Source organism: Macaca nemestrina, chromosome 10 (assembly GCF_043159975.1).
Source record: "Macaca nemestrina isolate mMacNem1 chromosome 10, mMacNem.hap1, whole genome shotgun sequence".
Classification (NCBI taxonomy): Eukaryota; Metazoa; Chordata; class Mammalia; order Primates; family Cercopithecidae; genus Macaca; species Macaca nemestrina.
In genome coordinates, this window is record NC_092134.1 from 107,785,347 (window position 1) to 107,811,246 (window position 25,900).

General features: G+C 36.2%; 1 long non-coding RNA gene across 3 annotated transcripts in view; it reads left to right on the top strand.

The window, feature by feature from the left end:
• Positions 1-4,617: 4,617 nt before the first annotated feature.
• The window catches only part of LOC105496898 (uncharacterized), a 108,372-nt gene continuing 87,089 nt past the window's right edge, over positions 4,618-25,900 (top strand). For 2 of the 3 annotated variants that reach the window (XR_011608574.1, XR_011608576.1), the window contains exons 1-3: positions 4,618-4,740; positions 5,911-6,092; positions 11,675-11,790. This is a non-coding gene — a long non-coding RNA (uncharacterized lncRNA). Of the gene's footprint in view, positions 4,741-5,910; positions 6,093-11,674; positions 11,791-25,450; positions 25,502-25,900 lie in introns of all 3 variants that reach the window. The other variant, XR_011608575.1, reaches the window with a different exon arrangement.

Sequence of the window (25,900 nt, forward strand, 5' to 3'; positions counted from 1 at the left end):
AAAGGAATGGAGTACTAATACATACTACAACATGAATGAACCTTAAACATGTTATGCTATGTAAAAGAAGCTAAACACAAAGGCCATATTTGAAATGATTCCATTTATATAAAATGTCCAAAATAGGTCAATTCATAGAGACAGAAAGTAAATTCGTGCTTGGCCAGAGTTGACTGGTTGAATGGCAGTGACTACTAGTATGTATGGTGTTTCTTCTTGAGATAATGAGAATTTTCTGGAAAAAAATTCTGGTGACAGTTGCAGAAGTTAATGACTATACTAAAAACCACTTGATATAGTTTGGTTGTGTCCCCACTCAGATCTCATCTTGAATTCCCATGTGTTATGGGAGGGACCTGGTGGGAGGAAAGTGAATCATGGGGGCAGGTCTTTCCTGTGCTGGTCTTGTGATAGTGAATAAGTCTCATGAGATTTCACGGTTTTAAAAATGTGAGTTTCCCCACACAAGCTCTCTCTGTCTGCTGCCATCCACGTAAGATGTGACTTGCTCCTCCTTGCCTCTGGCCATGATTGTGAGACTTACCCAGCCACATGAAACTGAGTTCTCCATTAAACCTCTTTCATTAGTAAATTCCCCAGTCTTGGATATGTCTTTATCAGCAGCATGAAAATGAACTAATACCTTAAATTGGTACCAGTAGAGTGGGGCACTGCTGAAAAGATACCCAAAAACGTAGAAGTGACTTTGGAACTGGGTAACAGGAAGGGGTTGGACCAGTTTCGAGGGCTCAGAAGAAAACAGGAAAATGTGGAACAGTTTGGAACTTCCTAGAGACTTGTCTAATGGCTTTGACCAAAATGCTGATAGCGATATGGATAATAACGTCCAGGCTGAGGTGGTCTCAGATGGAAAGGAGGAACTTGTTGGGAACTGGAGCAAAGGTGACTGTTGTTATGTTTTAGCAAAGAGACTGGTGGCATTTTGTCCCTACCCTAGAGATTTGTGGAACTTTGAACTTGAGGGAGATAATTCAGGGTATCTGGCAGAAGAAATTTCTAAGCAGCAAAGCTTTCAAGAGGTGACTTGGGTGCCATTAAAGGCATTCAGTTTTAAAAGGGAAACAGAGCATAAAAGTTCAGAAAATTTACAGCCTGACAGTGTGATAGAAAAGAAAATCCATTTTCTAGGGAGAAATCCAAGCCAGCTGCAGAAATTTCCATAAGTAACGAGGAGCTGAATGTTAATCACCAAGGCAATGGGAAAAATATCTTCAGGGCATGCCAGAGACCTTTGCAGCAGGCCCTCTCATCACAGGCCTGGAAATTTAGGAGGAAAAGTATGGTTTTGTGGACCATGCTCAGGGTTCCTCCACTGTGTGCAGTCTAGAGAGTTGGTGCCCTGCATCCCAGCCACTCCAGCTGTGACTAAAAGGGGTGTTGATCCTGCCAGGGCACAGAAGTCAAGAATTGAGGTTTGGGAACCTCTGCCTACATTTCACAGGATGTATGGAAATGCCTGGATGCCCAGGCAAAAGTTTGCTTTAGGGGTGGGGCCCTCATGGAGACACTGCTAGGGCAGTGTGGAAGGGAAATGTGGGATTGGAGGTCCTACACAGAGTCCCTACTGGTGCACTATCTAGTGGAGCTGTGAGAAGAGATCCGCTGTCCTCTAGACCCCAGAATGGTACATCTACCAACAGCCTGCACCGTGTGCCTAGAAAAGCTACAGACACTCAATACCAGCCCATGAAAGCAACTGGGGAGGTCTGAGGGGCTATATCCTGCAAAGTCACAAAGGCAGAGCTGCCCCATGCCGTGGAAGCCCACCTCTTGCATCAGCATGACCTGGATGTGAGACATGGAGTCAAAGGAGATCATTTTGGAGTGTTAAAATTTGACTGACTCGCTGGATTTTGGACTTGCAAGGGGCCGGTAACCGCTTGGTTTTGGCTAATTTCTCCCATTTGGGATGACTGTTGTTATCCAATTCCTGTACCCCATTGTATGTAGGAAGTAACTAACTTGCTTTTGATTTTACAGGCTCCTAGGTGGAAGGGATTTGCTTTGTCTTGGATGAAACTTTGGACTGTGGACTTTTGAGTTAATGCTTAAATGAGCTGACACTTTGGGGGACTGTTCGGGAGGCATGATTGGTTTTGAAATGTGAAGATTTGAGATTTGGGAGGGGCCAGGGGTGGAATAATACAGTTTGACTGTGGCCCCACCAAAATCTCACCTTGAATTTCCACGTGTTGTGGGAGGGACCTGGTGGAAGGTAATTGAATCATAGGGGTGGGTATTTCCCATGTTGTCCTTGTAATATTGAGTACGTCTGAGATCTGATGATTTTAAAAATGGGAATTTCCCTACACAAGCTCTCGCTTTGCCGGCCGCCATCTATGTAATATATGACTTGCTCCTCCTTGCCTTCTGCCATCATTGTGAGGCTTCCCTAGCCATGTGGAACTGTGAGTTCTCCATTAAACCTCCTTCCTTGATAAATTACCCAGTCTTGGGTATGTCTTTATCAGCATCATGAAAACAAACTAAGATAGTAAATTGGCACCCGTAGTATGGGGCACTAATATACCATTGATGTGTACACTTTAAAATGCTGAATTATGTATGTGAATTATATATCAAGAAAGCTGCAATACAGAAATAAAGGATAAAGAGCAATGATATAACTCAAGTTAAAGAATGAATAATGAGTCGGAAAAGCAAAGGGAAACTTTCCTGGACATTGAGGGCATGTACTGAGGCATGAGTCACGAAAAAATATGAAAGTTCAAGAATAATGAGAAATGTAGCAAGAGTTGTTCATGGGATGAGGGAAAGGAAAGGAAAGGTGAGAAGATGAAGGTAGGGGAGCTAAGTTCAGAAAAATATGTATGCTCTTACTGGTAAAGGCTCCTGAGATCATGAGAAAGGGTTTGGATTTTAATTTGTCATAGAGTACAATGGGAAATACACAATGATGAGGAAATGACTAGGAGTAAGAACCAGTTGAACCTCTTTAAAAGTTCCTGGATAAACTAAAGAGAGTGTGCATTGCGGCACGAGGTAAAGAGGTAAACGGGTGTCAGGGCATATGGTTTAGAGGACTATGTATTTATGACGTTAGAGTAAGAGATGGTTACAACGGAATTCCTGAAATAGAAATAGTATGATAGAAGAATAGTTAAAATTGGGAAATGAAGAGGGAAAGACAAAAGATGACGGAGGTTTCTAGCTAAAAAAAGGAAATAAAATTTCAGATTATAGGAAGAAGAGAAGACTTAAGGATAACAAGTTTATTTTGGAGGATGTTAAGTTTGAGATTCTGTGAATTTTCCAATGGAGATTTTTCCTTCATGTCTTCAGCATATTTTGATTCACAAGTTTTTACTAAAATGAGGGAAGCTTTTCTTCAGAATATGAGTAAATGGGTATAAATGAGACAGAAATAAATGATCTTTCATTCTTCCGAAGTCTCATGCACTTTAACACTTACTGTAGAACTCTCTACATCTGTATTGTAATTATGTATTGACGATTACAGGATGTCGGCTTGAAGTTTTGAAAATTTAGAATTCCTCGTGCAGAAAATCATCATATAAAAATGAATTTATGTCTCATTTAGTATTTTGCCACAGTAGGGATTCTACTTGTGCAAGGAAGCTGGAGTACTGAAAATTCAAATGCATTTCCCAAGGTTATCCATTTAGTCAGGGAGAAAACCAAGACTCAAAACAAGTTGTTTTGTTTTGTTTGTTTAATCTGCTAGACTAGTGATATTTTTACTGTGTTTCTCTGCCTCTTTCAAAAGGCAAACTACACTGGATAAAGAGTCGCGAAAGAGGTGGTACAAAATGTACATTTAATGCTGAGGTTTGATAATATGTCACTTTTGGTAACTGCTTCGGCCTTCTGAGCATCAGTTTTCTTCCATTAAAATGAGAATGTTTACCTAACCAATATTGACGAGGAACTCTGAGATTCTTCTTAATTAGCTTTTTAATTCGAGATCTCTTTTTTTTTCTAGTGAATGACTAGCAAAACAAGAACAAACCAAAATGAAACAAAATAAAAATTAGCAACTCATATCAAGCACACATGTGGCAGATATATTTTGTGATAGATGACCATTCTTATATAAAAACATACAGGTATGTATAGGTACTAAAATGTCCTGGACAGAAGCAAATCCCATCCCTTTCCCTCATGTCCCACCATCTTTATTACATGCATCTCTTTTTTACATTCATTTTTAAGATTTTGTCTTATTCATGCTGGCATTCTTTTCTCTAAGACAAAACATTTTTAAGCAAAAATGAGAGCATTTGTGTGTTTTTTTTTTTTTTTTAGTTTTACAAATTCATATAATTAATATTTTTCAATACTAAAGGCTTTTTTTGTATTTAAAAAGATTTTCATATTTCTTGTTAGATAGTCAACGAGATATTCTGAAGCCATATTGTGGATCTGTTTGGCAACTGTGGAATGATATGTAAGCACTTTGGTGCTTTAATAGCAACATTGACATCAGTACCTGGAAAATTATTTTTAGCTAGATCTTCTTCTTCAATATTTAGAACATTATGACAACGCAAGAAGCAGAACTACCATTATGACATCTCATTTCTCTAGTTCTAACATTTAGCATTTTCTTAGCACACAGGGCAAGTGAAACATGACATGGAGGTGGAACCTATATACAGATTGAAATGGAGAAATTGCCTCCAACCAAAGCAGAAACAGATGGGAAAGCCCCAGAGGAGCTGTATCCTAAAGGGAAAGGTACAACCTGCCAATCCCACTTACTGTTGCAAAATTGAATGCTAATTAGGATAGACTATTTTTTTTGCAAAAGCTTTGTAACAAAAAATAACTATTTTGAGAAAATTATTTTCATGTCCTTTTTATAGCATTTTATTTTAAAAAAGTGTCTAAATTTGTTTATGACCATGAGAAAAGGATTCAATACCACCACACATAAAAATGGTTATTATTCTGATTCCTATAGATTTTAATTTTATATCTTGTTAGATTAGACAGATATATAATGAGAACATTGTTTCAACTGATACCTTTTGACACGTTTTGGGGCCCAGATTTCATAATTTATTTTCTGTATCTTCTGATCTGTTCTCCCCATTATTTTTATGTCTACCTCCTTCCAAATATCTTTCCCTTTTGCTAGAGTGATCTTTTAAAAACAAAAAGCTAGTCATGGGCTTTTTATGTCTTGCTTTTATAAACCATCATAAATTTATTGACTCAATTATTTATTAAATGCCTCCAACTATTAGGATTCAGCTAGGCAATGTAGAAGACACAAATATTGGTAGAATACAGTATTTTTTTTTTTTCCAAAAGATACAACATACTAATAAACACACAAGAGATACCCAGGTCAACATTAACCTTTACATTATGTAGTACTTCATTATTACAAATGTCTCTTGTATATTATTATATGTGATGGTTACAATCTTTGAGGTAGGCAGGGCGAACAGATGTATTCATTTAGTTTTCCTGCCCACCGATATTGTGAGCACCCACAATGTGCCAGGAATTAAGGTAGATTCTTGGGATGGAGAAAAGGCAGAATCCACATTCTTTATGAGTTTAGAGATTAGCTGAGAGAAAGAAGAAAAGGACAATGACAGTCCTCCGTGGCAAGGGCTCAATAGGGGGTGCAGCATCTTGTAGGAGCATGCAGAGGCTCTGAATTCTCATCCAGAATTGAAACAGGGCTCTGCTCCTTAGGAATCACAAGACTTAAAACAGGACATTTCACTTCCTCCAGCCTCAGTTTCTTATCTGTAAAATGTACCTATTTCATATAGCTACAATGAGGACTAAATAAGGTAATCTAGGCACAGTACCTGATATATGAGTTAGAACCAGCTCATCGTATCTCAAGGAACCTGTTGATCTACTTGAACTCTCTCTCTCTTTCTCCAGCTCCATCTAGCTCTAAGTGCTTTGTCTCTGCTCTCAATTGTCAGACATTTTGCAAGATAAACAGCAGCATGCAATGGGCTGGAGAAAGAAACAGCAGAAAGCAGAGTCGGAAGAGCCCAGGGAACCATCCATCACAAAGCCATCCTGCCTTAAAGTGAAAAGTGCAATTCCCTAAGACTCTGGTAACACCCATGACTGCACAGCCTGCTAATTTTAGCAAAATAATAAATATGAATAAGTCTTGTTTATGAAACTGACTGCAGCCAAATGAGAGTGGGAAACGTTAGCTTGCAAAGAAATAAAAACCGGAAACTCTTCCCTTTCAATTGAAACCATGATTAACAAACATTTGTGAAATCCAAGTTGCTCTCGAAAGATCAGAACTGGTATGATTCAGTGATGGTAGCTTGCTATAAAATTTATTTTGTGCTTACAAAACCAGTGTCAATGAGGTAGGAGAGTTGAAAGAGGCAGAGAGGATTAGTGAAGGAGACAATTTGTTTAGGCTGGTATGAGCTAAAAACCCAATGAAATAAAAATTGTAACCAAGGAAGAACAACAGAATATTAAAGGAAAGCATTTTCTTCAATGTTACTGTCTGCTCAGCTTCTTGGAGAAAAAAAAATGAATATTTTTAGATCAGATTTAGAGAAATGAGTAATAAGAAAATGGATAACGATTTCTTTTTTAAGTGATTGTATCTTCTTTCTTCAACTGTGTTATAAGTTCCTGGAGGATTGGGTTTACAAATTTCTTTCTCTGTTCTTCTGTAGTGCCTGGAATAGGCCTGACATACAGTAGGGGTTCAACAGTAAGTCCAGCTTGGCAGACAGCTATTAATAGAAGATAAGCAAAGCACTGGACATTGAATATTATCCTTTTATATGAATTTATATTGATGTTACGTTCTTTTCATTGAAAAGGAAAGAGGACAAGAAATAGAAATGAAGCTATGTCTTGTTACTTTATTTCACTTAGCACAGAGATCGGCCCACAGTGAATGTTGAGTAAACATTCATTGAAGGAGTTAATAAGGTAAACAACAGTATGCAGATAAACAGACAAGAAACACTGCATTTCTGTTGCTTTGGTAAAAAGACAAATCCTCCTCTCATTTCAGCAGGTGGACTGGCAGCAACAGCAGCAGCAGAGGTAAATGCAGCTGCATATTCTTAAAATAGGACCATGGGTCTCCAGGTTAGAAACTGTGACCTCCTGAAGGGTGTGAGTCACCAGTTCTGCCAGTGGCTAGCACCCAGCTGGGTTCTTGACAACACCTGTGGAGTTGATTGAGTCATTTATTGTAGTTCACCTTTCCTCATCTCATTTCTTATCTGCCCACGTTCATTCTCCAGGTTTACCTGAAAATTTCTCCATTTACTCCAGTAAAAGCAATCAAACAAAAATTTCAACTTTTTAATATTATATCCTTGTAGATTTATTGTCTTTCTTTCCTGATCCTAATATGATCTTTTGGAAAGGAAGCCTTTTGTGAGATATGGAACATGGACCTCCCATCCACTTTCAAAGCCTCACACAGCAAAAGCCTTGGATTTATGATGTGTTCACCCTGGATTTCAGGCATGTCTGGGAATGTCAGGAGGACTTTTTGTTTTGTTAAAAACAAAGATCTACTTACATGAGTTATCATGTCTTTCTGATCAGAGAGTTCATTCACTCAGTAAACAAGTATTTATTGAGTATCAACTAGGTAGCAATGTGCTAGGCTTAGAAAGCGATGACCTCTACCCTCAGAGAAGATATAAAATGAACGAGTAAAGTAAGTATTTCAAAGAATTATGAAATACTATGGAAGCATATTACAAGACAATCTAAGCTAGTTTAGGGCAGGGGGTCAGAAAATACTTTCCTAGGGAAATGATATTTATGCCGAAACCTGAAGAGTGAACTGAGTCTCACAAGTGTGGGTCAAAGAAAGGGCAGTGCGCCATGATTAAGAGATGAGATGTGGTTTTGAGGGCAGGATGATGTCTGTCATGTCGGTCCTATCCTGGATTAGTTTATTTCAATTGACACCTGAGACCAAGTGCAATGTCAAAATAAAGAGGGTGAGGGCAGGGAAGCTGGGGGCTGGGACTAAATCTGTAAAAACTAGAGACTCTCCTCTGAGTCCGGTGTCTATGGCTTCCATGTTGAAAAGAAATTATTGCAATGACTTTTGTAACTCAGAGACACAGTGCACATATTAGTGGGCAGGAGGGCTCACCTTTTGTAAGCACCAATTATAATACATTTACCACAGCAGCAAGTCAAACAAGTGCAGGGAAACAGACAAGACGGTAGTGTGATGATCACATACTTCAAGGCGATCATTCTCACATGCTCCACATTGCAGTCACTGATATTTTAAAAGCACAGATGTGATAACAGATACATTGTCATGCACCTGCTTATTTGCCCTCTCTTTGCTCTAAGAATTAATTCCAAACATGGCTTATAGTTCTCTTTATAACTTGGTCCTTTGATACATTTATAAATTTGAATATATTTAATATATATTCATAATAATATAAATATATTCCTTTTATGTATTAAATAATATATTAATATATTCAAGTATGTAAATATCAAGATTTATTATTTATTAATTATCTTCCACTTTTCTATCCATCCACCCAACATACACACACACACACACACACACACACACAAAGTATATCCTGTATTTCATTATTCATCCGTTTTTAACTCTGTTTACTTCTCTGGAATCACCATACTCTCTCAACTGCAGACTTGTATTTGTTGCCTCCTTTCCTTAGCGTTTCTCTGTCCATCCTCCCCTCTGGCCCCTCTGGCTTGACAAACAACTACTTGTTCTTTAAAATCTCCTCCAGAAATCCTTTCCTTCAGCCCCAATATTAGATATGGTACCCTCTTCCTGCTTTCAAAGCACCCTGCACACATTTCTCATAATGTGTATGTTACATCATAGTAATTGTAGGATTACTTGTCCATATCTCTCATAAGACTATAAGCTCCCAGAGGACAAAGGCAGTGTCTTATGATTCACAGCATCATTCCTGTCACATGGTAAGTGCTTCCTATATATTTGTTGGATACATGTCTGACTGACTCCCCCTACTTTTATGACAGTTACTGCCATGCCCCATATCTGACTTGATTCCATTTGTATCTGCTTGTATTTGCTGCCTGCTTGTCCATGTTGGAGAGAGGGAGCCCAGAGCTTTGTTTGCCTAACAGAAAGATGGGTATAGTTTTAGTTGTTTTTCTAAAACTGGCATCTAGTTCTGCCAAGTTATCTTAGACATTCTGTCAGTGCTTCAGAAAACATTTCTTTGTTGGAAATTTGACCTCATCATCAACAGATATATTTAGCTCTCAGATCTGATAGATGTCTTTTTGAAGGACTATTGAGCAAAGATAACTGAAATCTCCAGGTGTGCCTCTCCCAAAAAGACCTACTAAATAAATCTGTTAGCTGGTGGAGCTTCTTCCACTTGTGCTTCCTGGGGGATGCTTCTTGCCTCTCTTTGTGGCCACCACCCCTGAGGAGCTGGGGTGACTCACTTAAGTGGTAAATTTGGGAAGAAAAACCAGGATACTTGGTTAACTGTGACTGTTTTCCTCTTGGGTGCAAGCTGCTCATAAGGAACAAAATGCTCACAGGAAACAGAAGCTCTGTTTTTCATGGGGCCAGGCCCTGTCTCTGAGCTGGTGGTAGTAGAGTTGGCTTGGGTGAGAAGTCTGTTAAATTCTGAGATTTGCTATTAGAAAGGCCACTGGATGTCAAAGTAAGCTATGTGCTCCAACTTGGCCTTTACCAAGGTTGTGCTTCAGTTTCCCAGCTGCCGTTTGTCTTGTTTCTCAATTTGTTTAAAATATAAATGAGAAAGACACTTTCTCAAAGACCCCAAGTAAAGTCCAATCTTTAAAAAAAAGTGCTTGGGAACTCTGATGATTTTGCTCCTAAGCTGCATGTCCTTTCTTCGGAAAGTTACTCATGAACAGACATCGGACTTCCTATATCTGGGAATTTATTCCAGCTTCAGCAAAAGGCAAACATTTGGCTTATGGTGTATACAAAAGTAGGATTTAATTTCATTGACTCCAGCGTCTGCTGGCTTGATGGGTATCAGATTCTTTGCCTTTACTTAAACTTCAAGGTTTGTATGCACCTAGTACATGAACACTTGGCTGAGTTCTAACTCATTGCCCTGTCTTTATTACTGATCTCCCGGCAAGTCTCAGGTCCCGACCACCTCCGTATTTGCTCCAAACATTTGTTCTGAGTATTTTCCTAGTCCTCCTGGAACTGACTTTCCACATATCTGTATTCCATCACTCCCACACACCTGGCATAGTGAAATTAGAGACATCAGCTGTTATGTTGCTTTTTATAAAAGATAGCATGGCATAGAGAGAAATACCAGGGACTGCACCACCAGAAACATCTAGTTTGAATTATATTCCAACATTTACTTGTTCCACGATCTTACACAATAGTAATGGCAACCACCAATTACTGACTGCTTACTCTGTGCTGGGCATTTTCTGAGATGTGTTATGTCTAATATCTGTCAATCAGATATGCCAGCTTTGCAATATATTTATATCATCACCATTTAAAAATGAGAAAGCCAGAGAGGCTATGGATTACATATACAAAGTGTTTTAGCATAGCTCCTGCCACATGATAGGCATTCAAAAGAACAAAAAAGATTGCTTAACTTTCCTTCTTGTTTTATTTTTATAATAGTTTTACATGTAGCAAATTCAAAAATCATAATCGTAAGCAATATATGTCCTAAGAAATTTTGATCCCTTCCCTGTCCTCATTTATCCTATTCTCTTTCATTCCCTTTACATAATCATTTTGTATTTTAACCATTTTGTATTTTTTGTTTATACTTATACTATTTATTTATGCAATATAGGAAGATATATGTGCATACACACATATATTTTCCACCTTTGAAATAAGTTGCAGCACAATATGTTCTCTATAAAATATCACTGTTTTTTCACTGGAGAAGTCCAGTATCTTTGTGTTAACCCTGATTTCTCTTTTCCCTCATTCCCAACATACAATCTTTTAAAAATCTTGTCTACCTTCAAAATGTAAATTCTATGACCATTTGTCACTTCCTCCACTCTGGGCCAAGTCACCACCTTCTCCATCCTGGATTGTTGCAGTAACATTCTCCTTCACTCTGGTCCAGTTCACTCCCATCTCTATCCTGGATTACTGCAGTAACATCCACAACAGTCGCCATGGGTGTGCTTGGCCTCCACAGTTATTCTCACAGTAGTCAGAATAACTGTTTCAAACTCAAAGACAGATCATGTCACTATTCTCCTAAATCTGACAGTAAAATGTACCCCATTAAACTCAGAGTAAAATCTAAAGTTATTACACTGGTATGCCTGTTAGTTATTGCTGTGCAAAAAACCACCCCAAAATTTAGTGGCTTTAAACAGCAACCATATGTTTCTTCATGATTCTTTAATTTGGGTTGGATTTAGCTGGGTTTAGTCTTCTGCTGGACTAACACAAGGGCCCCATGGGGCTGCCAGGAGTCACTTGTCTAGGATTCACCTGGAGCTGATGATTTCAGAATAGTTTTATTCATATATATGGCAGTTCTCTAGGGTTGTTGGCTCAGATGCCTCAGTTCTTTCTTACATGGGCTTTCCAGTAGGATAATCTCTAGTAGGATCACTTCTTTGTATGGCCTTCTTAACTTCTTCATAACTTTTTTTTCCCCATAACTTCTTCTTTCAGGAGTGAAAACATGAAAGTAGCAAAGTCTCTTGAGCCCAGGCTTTGGAACTCAGATAACATTACATATGCCACATTCTATTTGTAAAACCAAGTCCAAACTTCCAGCTACAGTCAAGGTTTGTATAAATATGCTTCATATCTCGAAGAGAAGTTTCAATCTACCACAACTAGCCTATGAGCACTTCATGATCTGCCCCCTGTGACCTCATCACATATTCTCAGCCACACTCACTCTGTGCTAGCCACACAACTAGCCTCACCGTTGTTCCTCATAATGACCAGGGGTACTCCAGCCTCAGGTAAGTTTCTTCTGCATGGGCCGGGGTTTGTCTGCACATGGCTAACTTCCTCATTTCCTTTAAGTCTCTGCTGATATGTCCCCATTCAATGAGGTAAACCGTTTTAAATCATAGGCGTCATTCATTGAACATCCTATATACATGTTCTTTATTTCTTTTTTATTCATAACACCTACTGTTTTCTTTTATGTAGGATAATAGCTTACTTATTATGCCTACTTTTCATTTTTTCCTCTTCCTGGAGAGTGTGAATATTTTTTAAATTTTACTTTAAGTTCCAGGATACATGTGCAGAATGTGCAGGTTTGTAACATACACATACATGTGCCATGGTGGTTTACTACACCTATTGACCCATTCTCTAAGTTCCCTCCCTTTACCCTCTACCTCCCAACAGGCCCTGGAGGGTGTTCCCCTCCCTGTGTCCATGTGTTCTCATTGTTCAACCCCCACTTATGAGTGAAAACATGCAGTGTTTGGTTTTCTGTTCCTGTGTTAGTTTGCTGAGGATGACAGCATCCAGGTTCATCTATGTCCCTGCAAAGGAGATAATTTCATTCCTTTTTATGGGTGCATAGTGTTCCATGGTGTCTATTTACCACATTTTCTTTATCCAGTCTATCATTGATGGGCATTTGGGTTGGTTCCATGACTTTGCTATTGTGAACAGTGCTGCAATAAACATACATGTGCATTGTCTTTATAGCATATGATTTATATTTCTTTGGGTATATACCCCGTAATGGGATTTCTGGGTCAAATGGTATTTCTGGTTCTAGATCCTTGAGGAATCGCCATACTGTGTTCCAAAATGGTCGAACTAATTTACATTCCCACTAACAGTGTAAAAGTGTTCCTATTTCTCTGCAACTTCACCGGCATCTCTTGTTTCTTGACTTTTTAATAATCCCCATTCTGACTGGGATGAGATGGTATCTCATTGTAGTTTTGATTTACATTTCTCTAATGATGAGTGATGTTGACCTTCTTTTCGTATGTTTATTGGCTGCGTAAATGTCTTCATTTGAGTAGTGTCTGTTCATATCATTTCCCTGCTTTTTGATGGGGTTGTGTGTTTCTTTCTTGTAAATTTGTTTAAGTGTCTTGTAATTTCTGGATATTAGACGCTTGTCAGAAGGTTATGTTGCAAAAATCTTCTATTCTGTAGGTTGTCTGTTCACTCTGATGATAGTTTCTTTTGCTGTGTAGAAGCTCTTTAATTAGATCCCATTTGTCAATTTTGGCTTCTGTTGCAATCGTTTTTGACTTTTTCATCATGAAGTGTTTGCCCATGTCTATGTCCTGAATAGTATTGCCTAGGCTTTCTTCTGGGTTTTTATGGTTTGGGGTTTTACATTTAAGTCTTTAATGCATCTTGAGTTAATTTTTGTATAAGGTTTAAGGAAGGGGTCCAGTTTCAGTTTTCTGCATATGGCTAACCAGTTTTCCCAGTACCATTAATTGAATAGGATATCCTTTCCCCATTGTTTGTTTTTGTCAGGTTTGTTGAAGATCAGAAGGTTGTAGATGTGTGGTGTTATTTCTGAAGTCTCTGTTCTGTTCCATCGGTCTGTATGTCTGTTTTGGCAGCAGTATCACGCTGTTTGGTTACTGTAGCCTTGTAGTATGGTTTGAAGTCAGGTAGCATGATGCCTTCAGCTTTGTTCTCTTTGTTTAGGATTGTCTTCTTTGATTCCATATGAAATTTAAAGTAGTTTCTTCTGATTCTGTGAAGAACGTCAATGGTAGTTTGATGGGAATAACACTGGATCTATAAATTACTTTGGGCAGTACGACCACTTTCACAATATTGATTCTTCCTATCCATAATGATGGAATGGTTTTCCATTTGTTTGTGTCCTCTCTTATTTCCTTGAGTGGTGGTTTGTAGTTCCCCTTGAAGTGGTCTATCACATCCCTTGTTAGCTGTATTGCTATGTATTTTATTCTCTTTGTAGGAATTGTGATTGGGAGTTCATTCATGATTTGGTTCTCTGCTTCTCTACTGTTGGTGTATAGGAATGCTTGTGATTTTTGCACATTGATTTTGTATCCTGAGACTTTGCTGAAATTGCTTATCAGCTTAAATAGTTTTTGAGCTGAGTTTTGGGCTGATGGGGTTTTCTAAATATAGAATCATGTCGTCTACAAACAGAGACAATTTGACTTGCGCTCTTTCTATTTGAATAGTCTTTATTTCTTTCTCTTGCCTGATTGCCCTGTCCAGAACTTCAAATACTATGTTGAATAGGAGTGGTGAGAGATGGCATCCTTGTCTTGTGCCAGTTTTCAAAGGGAATGGTTCCGGCTTTTGCCCATTCAATATGATATTGGCTGTGGGTCTGTCATAGTTAGCTCTTGTTATTTTGAGGTTTGTTCCATCAACATCTAGTTTATTAAGATTTTACATGAAGGGCCGTTGAATTTTATCAAGGCCTTTTTTTTTTTTCATCTATTGAGATAATCATGTGGTTTTCATTTTTGGTTCTGTTTATGTGATGGATTATGATTATTGATTTGCATCTGTTGAACAAGCCTTGCATCCCAGGGGAGAAGCTGACTTGATTGTAGTAGATAAGTTTGTTGATGTACTGCTGGATTCTATATGCCAGTATTTTATTGAGGATTTTCACATTGGTGTTCATCAGGGATATAGGTCTGAAGTTTTCTTTTTTTGTTGTGTCTCTGCCAAGTTTTGGTATAAGGATGACGCTGGCTTCATGAAATGATTTAGGGAGGAGTCCTTCCTTTTCAGTTGTTTGGAATAGTTTCAGAAGGAATGGTACCGGATCCTCTTTGTACCTCTGGTAGAATTCGGCTGTGAATTTGTCTGGTCCTGGGCCTCTTTTCGTTGGTAGGCTTTTAATTGCTGCCTCAATTTCAGTACTTCTTATTGGTCTATTCAGGTCTTTGACTTCTTCCTGGTTTTGTATTGGGAAGGTGTATGTGTCCAGGAATTTATCAATTTCTTCTAGATTTTCTAGTTTATTTGTATAGAGGTGTTTATAGTATTCTCGTATGGTAGTTTGTATTACTGTGGGGTGAGTGGTGATATTGCGTTTATCATATTTCATTGTGTCTATTTGATTCTTCTCTCTTTTCTTCTTTATTCATCTAGCTAGTGGTCTATTTTGTTAATTTTTTCAAAAAACCATCTCTGGGATTCATTGATTTTTTTGGAGGGTTTTTCATGTTTCTGTCTCCTTTAATTCTGTTCTGATCTTAGTTATTTCTTGTCTTCTGCTAGTTTTTGGATTCATTGGCTTTTTCCTATCTCTTTTAATTGTGATGTTAGGATGACGATTTGAGATCTTTCTGTCTTTCTGATGTGGGCATTCAGTGCTGTAAATTTCCCTCTTAACAATGCTTTAGCTGTGTCCCAGAGATTCTGGTACATTGTCTCTTTGTTTTCATTGGTTTTAAATAACTTCCTGATTTCTGCCTTAATTTAGTTATTTTCCAGAAGTCTTTCAGGAGCAGGTTGTTCAATTTCTATGCAATTGTTTGGTTTTGAGTGAGTTTCTTAATTCTGAGTTCTAATTTGAATGCACTGTGGTCTGAGAGACTGTTTGTTATGATTTCAGTTCTGCATTTGCTGAGTGTTTTGTTCTGCATTTGCTGAGTGTTTTACTTCAAATTATGTGGTCAATTTTAGAATAAGTGCCACGTGGCACTGAGAAGAACATACTCTGTCGATTTGGGGTGGACAGTGCTGTAGATCTCCATTTGATCCAGAGCTGAGTTCAAGTCCTGAATATCCTTGTTAATTTTCTGTCTCATTGATCTATCTAATATTAACAGTGGAGTGTTAATGTATTCCATTATTATTCTGTAGGAGTCTAAATTCCTTTGTAGGTCTCTAAGAACTTGTTTTATGAATCTGGGTGCTCCTGTATTGGGTGCATACATATTTAAGAAAACTCTTCTTGTTGAATTGTTCCCTTTACCATTATGTAATACCCTTCTTTATCTTTTTTTCATCTTTGTTGGTTTAATGTCTGTTTCATCAGAGACTAGGTTTGCAACCCCTGATTTTTTTTTTTTTTTTTTTTTTTTTGCTTTCCATTTGTTTAGTAAATGTTCCTCCATCCCTTTAATTTGAGCCTATGTGTGTCTTTGCATGTGAGATGGGTCTCCTGAATACTGCACACCAATGGTTCTTGACTGTTTATCCAATTTGCCAGTCTGTATCTTTTAATTGGGGCACTTAGCCCATTTACAATTAAGGTTAGTATTATTATGTGTGAATCTGATCCTGTCATCATGCTGCTATCTGGTTATTTTGCACACTAGTTGATACAGTTTCTTTATAGTGACATTGGTCTTTGTATTTTGATGTGTTTTTGCAGTAGCTGGTACTGGTTTTTCCTTTCCATATTTAGTGCTTCCTTCAGGAGCTCTTGCACGGCAGGCCTGGTGATGACAAAACCCCTCCACATTTGCTTGTCTGGAAAGGATTTTATTTCTCCTTTGCTTATGAAGCTTAGTTAGATAGTGAGGATGGGAGATTCCAGTTAAACTGAGTTAGCAGGATTCTTGCTAAAACTGGACAATAGAGAGACAAACACAGAAGGCCAAAAGCCAAGTCCTAGTTACAAAGATAACCCAGAAGAGCCTGATCAAAGTTTGATTTAGGGGAGAATCTTTGTTAGTAGTCAGAAATATTGAAGCTAAGTAAGATTTCCAGAATGCATATGCATGCCTAGCCACCTAACTGAAATGATGTCATTTACTACAATATTTTCCACAGTTCAGCTTTTAGAACATATTTGTTTAATTTGTGATGCTCTTCTTAAAGATTTAGGAAACTGAAGCCAAACAGTGTTTTTTGGGGGAGTGGGGGTCTTTCTAGTTGTGTTACTAGACAGAGGCTATGTAAAACACTGATTATGTTTACAGTATTTTTACTGATTATTCTTTCAAAGACAGGAATGTAGCATTTTCTATAGGTCATAAATGCATGCACTTCAGAATAAGCCGAGGAATAAATTTATATTGTATAAATGAGGTAGTCAAAGCCACTGTGCAGCCTACCCTGAAACTTGTGGAACAAAGAGCATAATTCAGGGCAGAGGTGATTCTAAAGGAGGCACCAGCCCCAGAACATTTCATCAAAGAGAATGCTATGTGAAAGGCTAAGTACTCTGTTGAAAAAAGCACAACTGAAAATACTAATTAATTCACTCTAAGATTAAAAAGAGTACTGATGATTTGTTGTTCAAATTGATTGAACTTAATACAGCTAGGACATTTTCAAGCCCTGGGAAACTAGCTTCATTTTTAAAAATTATTGTGCATGATTTTTTTTTTTTTTTGGCCATTTCTTTAATGACTAAGAGCAAAGGGATTAGACTAGAGAGATTTAGAGAAAACAAGTTAATATCAAACTGAGAGGCACCACTTTTCTTCTGTACTTGTTCTACAGGTTTCTGGGAAATTAACTTCAGCAATTCACTAAAGCCCTAAACACAGTAGGGTTTTTCACAAGAGCAACCATAAAGCCACACCTTAAAGAAGAATGGAGTTAATAGGGCAGACTATTGAACATCTTAATTTACACTAAAGATTTCCCTTTGTGAATAAAAATGTACTGATTAATTAACTGGCTATGTTGAACAAAAAAGAAATAGAACCGAGTGAGAGAATTAGGTGTGGAGATACCAGATCAGAACAAATCCATAAGACAGTCACACAAGCACAAGCCTGCTAGTCACACATATCTAGCATATGAGTTCAAATAGATATTATTATTTTCATATATATTAACATTACTAAGAAATAATTTATCTTTAACATTAAAAGTAAAACATTTTATAACACATTTTTGAGGATTCTGGGATTACTTAAAGTTGGATTCTGTTGTTTATGTTTTTTAAGTTGAAAGGTTCAATACAAGAGTCAATAAAATACATAAAATATAAAATAAAAACCACAACTCACCCATTTAGTGACTGTCATAGAAGTACACTACAACATTGAAATGTGTTACCAGTGTGGTGATCTAAGATGCCTACTCTTTGATACATTGATATAAACTATTTAAAAAATTAAGATACAAGAAACTGAAACAAAAAGAAGGCAGAAAATGGGCTTTTGAAATGAGAATTTTCAAATTGTAAAGACAGGTTCACTGTAGCCTCTCAATCAAACATGTATATTACCTAAATATTATGTTGTAAAGATAGATACATTTTATGTTCTGATGACTCCTGCTTATAAAATATGTATATAATAACAAAACAGAGCAGATCATCAAATTGAGGCATTAATTGACAAACATACAGATTTTATTTCACTGTAATTTCAGGGTTTATAGCTACAAAGTTCATCAAGCCAATATTTTGAATGAATAACTTTCCTTCTGAAAGGCTAATAACATTTTCTGTTTAACAGTATAAGACTACAGTATTCAAAATAGTATGGTGCAACTCTGGGCATATTGCCCATGGGTGAGCCTGCTCCACAAAGTGTAGTAAATAATAATAATAGTAAAACAGTATAAGAAACAGACACATAAACTAGTGGAATAGAATAGAAAATCTAGAAATAAATTTGCACACCTATAACCATCTGATATTCAACAAAATTAACAAAAATAAGCAAAAGAAAAAGAACTTCCCATTCAATAAATGGTGCTGGGATAACTGGCTAGCCATATGCAGAAGGTTAAAACTGGGCCCCAACTTCTCATCATATACAAAAATTAACTCAAGATGGATTAAAGATTTAAATATAAGGCTTCAAACAACAAAAATCCTAGAAGAAAACCTAGGAAATACCCTTCTCAACATAGGCTTTGGCAAAGAATTTATGGCTAAGTCCCCAAAAGCAATGCAACAAAACCAAAAATTGACAAGTGGAGGCTAATTAAATGGAAGAGCTTCTGCACAGCAAAATAAATTATCAACAGAGTAAACAGCCTACAGAATGGGAGAAAATATTGCAAACTTTGCATCTGACAAAGGTCTAATATCCAGAATCTTCAAGGAACTTAAACAAATCAACAAGAAAAAGCAACAACAACAAAAATCTAGTTAAAAAGTAAGCAAAGGACATGAATCAGACATATCTCAAAAAAGGATGTGCAAGTGGCCAACAAATATATGAAAAAATAACTCATTATCACTAATCATTAGAAAAATGCAAATCAAAACCACAAAATAATCTCACACTAGTCATAATGGCTATTAAAAAGTCAAAAAAACAACAAATGTGGTTGAGACTGTAGAGAAAAGGGAAGACTTATACACTGTCAGAGGGAATGCAAACTAGTTCAGCTACTCTAGAAAGCTGTTTAGAGATTTCTTGAAGAACTTAAAATAGAGCTACCATTAGACTCAGCCATTCCACTACTTTGGGTATACTGGTATATACCCAAAGGAAAATAATTCATTCTATCAAAGACCCACACACCTGTATGTTCATTGCAATGCTGTTCACAACAGCAAAGATATGGAATCAGCTTAGGTACCTGTCAAAGGTGCACCGAATAAAGAAAATATACATATACACAATGGAATACTATGCAGCCATAAAAAAGAACAAAATCTTGTCTTCTGCAGCAACATGGACGGAGCTAGAGGCCATTAACCTAAGTGAACTAATAATGCAAGAACAGAAAACCAAATAGTGCATGTTCTCATTTATAAGCAAGAGATAAACAATAAACACACATGAACATAAACATGGGAACAATAAACACTGGAGACCACTAGAAGGGGAGCGAGGGAGTGGGGCATGGGCTGGAGAACCACCTGTTTGGTACTATCTTACTGCCTAGGTGATGGAATCATTAGAACCCCAAGCCAGAATGTCACGCAATTTACCCATGTGACAAATGTGCACGTGTACTCTTTAACTGATAATAAAAGTTGAAATTAAAAAAAAATAAGTGGACCAAAAATGTCAAATAACCTTTCTCACTCAGCAATTAATTGTCCATTGCTAATCCAGTTGATAAATTCTCTCAGTCACTCCTACTACTGAGATAGAAGTTTAGTTACCTTTTTTTTTTTTATTGAAACTTTTTTTAAGAGATAGAATCTCACTCTGTCACCCACGCTTGAATGTAGTAGAGCAATCATAGCTCACTGCTGCCTCGACCTCCTGGGCTCAAATAATCCTCCTGCCTCAGCTTCTCAAGTAGCTATGAAGTTAAGCAACTTTCAAAGACAGTCAAATTATAAAACTTTTCAGTTTTTTCTTGAGTCTGACCAAGGATTCTCACTCTTGCATCCTTTCAGTTTCCTTTTACCCGACTCCCCCCACCCCCAACATTAGTAAGACAAATGGAGAAAGTTCTTTTAGAGTGGAACAGAGAGGAGACAGTTTTTGCCAACTCCACAGTACATAAAGGATTTGGATTACAGAATAAGGATAAGTATAGAGTCAAAAAAGTTCACACTAGTGAAATTTCAAATGTGTAGCCAGAGGAATGTTACTGTCACATAGATGGGGTTTCAAACTTGGCTTTTTTGGTAAGGTTTATGTGCACATTATGCACTATCGACCTTTGAAATCTGCTTCTCTTTTTTAGGCAATTTTTATAATTCAAAAGAAATTAAAGCTAATGTCTAATGTATGCAGAAAGATTGACGGGCTTTCATGTTGAACCTATGCCTTAATTTTCCAGCTCGTAAAAGTATGCCACCCATTTTATTATTTTAGGATGTTCATATTGTTGATTTACAAGATGTATGAGACTATAAAAAGGATTCAGTTCTGTTATCTGGCCATGGACTTGTCAAACTTCCCATGCAATCAAACGACTGCATAAACAGATGGGTATTGAGTTTTGTCAAAATAAAGTGGGAGGCTAGTTCTGGAGATAGAAATCATCCTTAGGGAAATACTACTCTACTGACAGTATTGTAGAATACAAACTTTGGTATAAGAAGTGTGTTTGTCTGGCTTCAACTCTTTAAGGTGTTATAGAGACAGCAATGTGACTTAGCCAGTTAGCAGCCCTGACCACAAACATGGAGAATTTAATGATGAAAATGTGTATCTTACAGTACATTGAAATTAAGTCAATTTATAAATTTTTTAAAAAGTGTAACAATCAACTTTGATTTAAATGCTCTGGTGAGTAGGTACAAAAATGATATGACAGTCTGTTTTTTATAGTTTGAAAAACATGTAAATCAAAGTATTAGGCTGGTGTCAAAGTTATTACGGGTTTTGCCAAAACATTGGCAAAAACCAATCTAATCTAATGCATAGTACGTAAGCTTAATTAAGGTGTGCAAAATGTGTCCAACATAGTGATTTAGAGAAAGCACAGAAAAAGCTCTTGCTCCAACCAGATGGGCCCTGTTCGCCCAAATCTACTCAAATTCTGAGGGACATTAGGTCTCTCTGTTTTTCTAACCTAAATTCTCTATTTTATCCCTCTCTCATTCACAATTTCTGGCTTCTGATTTTTCAATATAAAATTCCAACCACTTCTAAGGCATATTACTTTAGCCCTCCATAGTCTCTCTCTCTTTAGAAACACTTAACATTGTACCAAAAAGAGGACTTGGTACTTAGAAGGCACTCAAGAAATATTTCCTGAATAAAAGAGTAAACATACATAGTGCTTTACAAAGTGGTCTTATACATAACTATGTTTTTGATACTAAGAGCAATCCCACATGCTGGGGATAAGACAGATATTATTCTTTTATTTTTATACTGGCTAACAGATTCAGATAGCTTTATGCCTTATCCTAGAAAAAGCACAGCCCAGGCTGGAACATAGTTTTTGTAAAACCTAATATAGTTCTCTCACCCCTTCTCCTGCTAGCCCTTCGACCTGGATTATTTGCATCCTGAAATTGCATGCAATAATGTATTCTTTTAAGAATGAAGTTATTCTGAGAGCATCCATTTTTTTCTATGATATTTTTAGAGACTAAATAATTTAAGACATTGCCTCATATGGAAGTAAAAATAGATATATTGAGGAGAAGAATTCACAAGTCACATTATTTAAAAAAAAGATATATCAAAGATTGACATGGGAGAAGCGTATATCTTTTAGGGAGCTTTCCTCTTCATATCTGTTCGTGCTTTTCCAAAACAGACACACACACACACACACACACACACACACGCACACACACACAGAGTTGAAGACAGTATTCAGCCCAGAAGAGAACCCAAGAATTATGTACAAAAAATGTAAATACAGAAACAAGAAATGAAAATGAAAAACAATGGACCCTAACTGCATTCCAGGGAATGATTTCTACTCGGGTGTAGAAAAAATGCAGAACATAATAGAGGGAATTTCAAGGTAACTCTAATGACCACGAAAGAAAATAAAAGTCAGCAAAAAAATAATAATGGAAACATAATTTTATGCAAAGTGGAATGAACATAATAAAGCCTTCCTTATGCTAGCCATGAGTCAGAGAGGGCAAACGTCTCATTTTGATTGTCTGCTCTACCCCATGTATACCAGAGGGAAGTCTGCCTTTGGACATAATCCATTCTTTATAGAGAAGCCCCAGTCAGTTCCCATTCAAAAGAGAGACCCATTTGGGAAACCCGTCTATATAAATATACGGGGATCCTTTCTAAGCTATGTAAAATAATAAACCTGGTCTTCTATTTGTTAACATAAGCACAAACCAAGAATAGCAGTCTTGAGGAAAAACAAAAACCCAAAAGATGGTAGGGGATCCTAGGTTGAATCTGGGAATAGAAGAAGGACATTAGTGGAAACACTGGTGAAATCTGAACAAAATTTGTAGTTGAGTTAATAGTAATGTACCAATGTTTATTTCTTACTTTCAATAAATGCACTTTAGAATCTTAGAGGAAGATGAGTGAAGCATATAGGGGAAACTCTACTATATTTGTGATTTTTCTGTAAATCTAAAATCACTGCAAAAACAATTAAAGATTTTTAAAAATCTGAAAGAAAGGATTATGTGAACAAATGGCTGATGTTTATTAAAAATATAGATCCTAAATTAAAAATAAGTCTAACAGAATGATAACCATTCAAGTTTAAATTAGGGACTGAAAAATCAAAAGAAAGTCTCCCAAAATATAAAACAAGAAGAAAAATAAATAGAAAATATTTAAAAATATTAAGAAGCATAAATAGTTAATTCAGAAGGTCCAATAGCCATCTAATAAGAGTTATATAGGAGAGACCACAATAAAAGAAAAAGTATATTAGAAGAACATTAATATTGGGAATTTTTCAGAAATTAAAGAAGAATAAATCCTCAGAATTAAAGTTTCCATTGAGGCAGTATAAATAAAGATACACATTTATATATTGGGTTGCAATTTCAAAACCTCAAGGATACGCACCCCCCCCAAAAAAAAATCTTAAAGCTTTTGTAAGAGTAGAGGAGGCAGCTTGCCTGCACATAAGCCAAAATCAAATAGTTATCAAGAATGTGACTTGACCTCTATTTCAGATGACACTGGTTTCAATTTCAATTGTACCACATCTTTGTCATAAAACAGTGAACAAACCACTTCTCTTTTTAAGCCACATTTTTTTTACTTTAATTATGGATAATAATAGAACATATTTAATTGGTTTAAGTATTAAATGATATCAATTTATATGCATAGTAACCTCGCTCTTTGTGAACTGTTGATAAATATTACCTTTATTACAATGATTAAGAATTCTGTTGAGTGGAAAAATATTTTTTAAAAACAGGAAAAATGATTTTGAAGCTAAATTTCAATAAGCAGCCAAATTATTACCAAACATGAGAGAAGAATAATGATAATTTAAATTATAAAGAGGCTCCAACAGTTCAACATTTGCAGACTGTGTTAATTCCCTACAGATTTATAATATCCAGATGAAGAATGAACCCAAGAACGAGAAAGACATGCAATATGTAGATACAATAAAGTGGCAAAGTCAGAGTTGACGCTTCCAAAGATAGAGAGAGAAAAAAATCAAACCATGAAATAAAGGAACAAAAAGACCATTGAAGAAGGGAGACTACATAAAGGTCTAAAATGAAGGGACAAATATGAGCAATTGCTTCTAAAGTATATAGAACGAATTGCAATGGAAAAGAACCAAACACTTAATGGAAGAAAATTATTTATAAATGAATGAAAATCAAAAGCTTCAGATTGAAAAAATCTATAGAATTACAGAGAAAATTAATTTTAAAATCTTTAAATTTCAAGATATACCTTAGTGATATTGTTAAATTATAAATTTTAAAAGCTGCATAAAAATAAGAAGGTGTTCACTTAGAAAGTATATATGGGGTGGTGTGGCTAGTAGTAGTAGATTAGAGAGTTATTGTCAACAATTTTGGAAGCCAGGGACAATGGAGCACCTTCTCTAGATTATAAGTTCTTTAAATTTGCTACATCCTTCATGATTTGTCTAAAATATATTTCTAGTGAGGTTTAGTCTGATCATTTACCATTTAAAACTGTAGTTTTTATATACTTTCTCACATTTCACTCTTTAATCTCTGACCCCATGCAAGTTGTTTTCTAATATGTAATATTATTTACCTATTTTCATGTGCATTGCTTTTTGTCAGTTTCACTCTACTACAATGCAAGCTTTTGGGGGAATGTGCAATATGCTTAGGACCCGGCATGAGTAGATGTGCAAGTTATTTAGTTATTCATTAAAGGAATGATTAAATAAGCATACACTGTTGGGAAGAGTATAGGAAACGGGTTCCCTCATACATGGCAGGTGGGTGGAGTGTGCAAATTGTAAATTATTAGAGGCTTTCAAATAGCAACTTGATAACATATTAAACTTTAGAAGTGCTCATATTCCCCTATTAAGCTTTTATGTTTCTAAGTCTGCATTCTAGAAAATACGCCACATCTACAGAAAAACTTGTAGGATGATTTTTCATTGTAGCATTCTTTGCAATTGCTAAATATTGAAATCACCCAAATGTTCATAAAAGGGAAAAAAAACTATGGTATATGTAATCTAGGTAAAACACTGTAGCATGTTTAAATGAACTATTTACATGAAAATAAAATAAAGCTGAATTATCTGGATATGCATATACAAACAAATATAAGTGAATAAAAAAGATCAGGAAGGGCACAGACCAAATAGTTAAATGGTTGCTTGGAACAACACTAGAAGGGTAGAGAAGGATTAAGTGATGAAAAGTGTAGGAAGACTTCCACCATTTACTACACATCCATATATTTCTACATTGTCTGAATTTTTTACAATGAGGATTTTTCAGATTTTATTGTGTAATGTTTTTGTGATTGAAAATAAAACAAAGCAAATTCTCCGTCATAAGAATGTTTTCTAATGAATGATAAAAATGTTTATGATAATATTAATGTCTATTGTTTATAGTAGCAATGTTACAATAATATATAGCCATTATAATATTATTAATTCTAGCTTTCGTTAAATTCTTATAGTAAGGCTCCTTGCAAATGAATGTATCTACATTATTTCATTTGGTCTTTAAAACCATTCTGATACTATTGTAATCCTTTTTTACAGGTGAGAATACTGGGGTTTAGGGAGGTTAAATAACTTACCCAAAGTTCCATGGTAAGTATGCAGCAAATTAAGGTATGAGTTATATGCCATTTTTTTTAACTTTCGAAAATCCTACCTCCTAAGCTGTTCTAGTTTTTGTGTTTTTTGTTTTTGTTTTGTTTTTTTGGTTGATTAGGAACAAAAACTATATCTTATACAAAACTGTGCCTCTACATATAGGAGAACTAAATAAAGGTCTTTGGATTATGACTTGAAAAGTGCATAAAGGATATCTATACATTTTTATGAACATATATTGCACAATATGATTCAATGCAGGTCTTTTAGAATGGCATGATTTTCTCTATTTTAATAATGTCATAACAAAGATTGACTAACAGTTATATCTACACAAGATTAGGATGCTGTTGGCTTTCCTCCCTAAAAGTTTATATTTTCAACCTGTGGTTA